Source organism: Berghia stephanieae, unplaced genomic scaffold (genome assembly GCF_034508935.2).
Source record: "Berghia stephanieae isolate SIO BIC M18660-M18661 unplaced genomic scaffold, UCSD_Bste_1.3 scaffold2384, whole genome shotgun sequence".
NCBI lineage: Eukaryota > Metazoa > Mollusca > Gastropoda > Nudibranchia > Aeolidiidae > Berghia > Berghia stephanieae.
The window spans coordinates 2414-4799 of NW_027623495.1; positions in this window are offsets into that span (position 1 = coordinate 2414).

Here is a 2386-nt window from a genome sequence, read left to right on the forward strand (position 1 = left end):
TTCAAGATGAGCCGCTTTATCTGCACTTTTCATAGAGCGAGGAAAATGAACATATGTCTTATTTTCTAGCATTCTACGATTGAACTTGTCATTTTGTTAGGTTCATGAACTGATTTATACCCAGTAAAGATAACAGCATTAGTTGTACTCTCTTTGGCAGTTCTTATTTTTCTCCACTTGCCATTTTCAGCGTCAAAAGAACGAAATGCTTTCTTTTCTGATGTATTAAGGGCCATATCATCAATTGAAGCAAATACTTCTTTAAAATTACCTTTCAATCTTTTGGGTTTATAGTAAAGATTTGTGCTTTTACAGATGTTAGTGATAGTACTAGCAGAAATTGATAAATTATTTGTATTAATGATCTTTTTATATGAGTAAGTTGTGAGTATTTTTGTTACAAATGCTTTAAGATCGGAAACTAATACTCTTTTTCTAGGCGATAATCCTAACATTTCATCAACAAAATAGTAGTTTTTATTGCTTCTGCTGCCTTTTTTCCTAAAAATTGGTCTTATAAACTCAATGTAAATCTCACATTTGATAGTGTTGCGGTCACAAACAATCATTCTGAGATTCTTTTTTCGATAATAAGCAATGTAATACTCATTTTTTCTTTGTTTCTTGCATAAATTTATCGATTTATTGATTTTTTTGTAAATTTTTCTTTCTGATTCTTTAATGATTTGTTTTTCCAAACCATCAAAATTGATATATTTTTTATTTATTGTCATATAATAACTTTGTCCTTTCTTGGTTTTTAAATAGTATAGGACAAGGGTAGAGAAATCTACTCTTATTTTTTATTTACAGGGTAAAGATCCTTATTATTTGACCCACTTAAAAAAATACTGTCTAGAATAAGGCATGGCTAAATATTAGTTCCAAAAAGAATATGATCGTTTATTTTGTCAATGACTGGTTTTGGTATTTAAATGCTTTCTATTTTCATTTCAAAAAAATGCGGTTTATTATTAACCACAAATTTAAAAATATTATCTCTAAATTTTACAAATATACTTAATTATTGTATCTATTTAATATGACAGAATATGGAACACCAAATATTTTGTAGTTATATACACATACTATTATTATTAATGGAATTGTAATTATTGGTGTTCATCATGAAGAAATATTAGTGTTTAATTGTGAAATAATTAAAATAATAATAACTCCTATTCATAAAGGTCAGCTCATAAAAATTAAAATTTTAGAAAACTTGTCTATTCTATCTTTATATTTAAAATAATCTATTGTCATCAATATAGGAGATAACAATAATGTAGTAACAATAAAAACAAAAAATTTGAATATCCACACAAAAATAAGAAAATATCACGGCATTACATAAGCAGTAACTTTCTCTTTTTCCATATATCCACCCCCTTCCCTTTGTTAAATTATACTATATTCAAGTTACTAAGCATAACTTTAATCAAAATTGTAAACGGACAAGAAAAATTAAAGGGCAGGACCAATAAAATTATAAAATAACTTATGCTAATTTGTGATCATTAATTATTAAATTTATATAGTGTATGTGAATTTTTTTGCTAAAGTAAATAAATTATTTATATTATCATTATCAATTTGAATAAAACCTAATTTTTCATAATATTTTTTGAGTTCTTTTTTGCAATCAACAATAATAATTTCAGGAGTTGTTTCATTTTGATTTATTTTTTCATATATAGAATCCCAAATAAGAATTGTATTTATCAATTTGTCTTCATATTTTCTATTTTTTCCTAGTTGAGCTAACAAAACAGCTATAACACTAGTTTTTCTTGAATCATTAATTAAAATAGATAATGTTTCTCTTTTAACACCAATCAAAGATATAGATTTAGTTTTTGATGTAAAATAAAGAAACATTTTAGTTAGTTTCTTATCCATTATGAAATATGTTTTAGTATTTAGGCTTGGATTTAGCTCACTATTAATAGCTAATTCTCTTATGAAGTGTTGAACATCATCATTTCTACATTCAAAATTATGAAGCATTCTTTTGACTCCTGCCTTACTAGGTTTGCCTTGTTTTTCTCATAATGTTTTTAAAGAAATAAAAGAAAAATGTTTTGAAACATCCACTACTTAAATATTATTTCACCTTGTGTTTGCTTTTTATATGGTTTGGATTTTTTAGCAGCCTTAATTAATTTCTTAGCTCCTTTTTCATCTAATTTAAAATCTTTTTGTAATGATACAGTGGCCATGATTCTCCTTTTTTTATATAATCTCTTACATTTAAAATATATCATAAATATTTAATTTAATTTTCCCATATATTAAAAAATTACTTTCAAAATAATTATCATTTATAGTTTTTTTGATTTTGATTTATTATTATGTATACCTTGTATATTGATGCCACTAAATATGT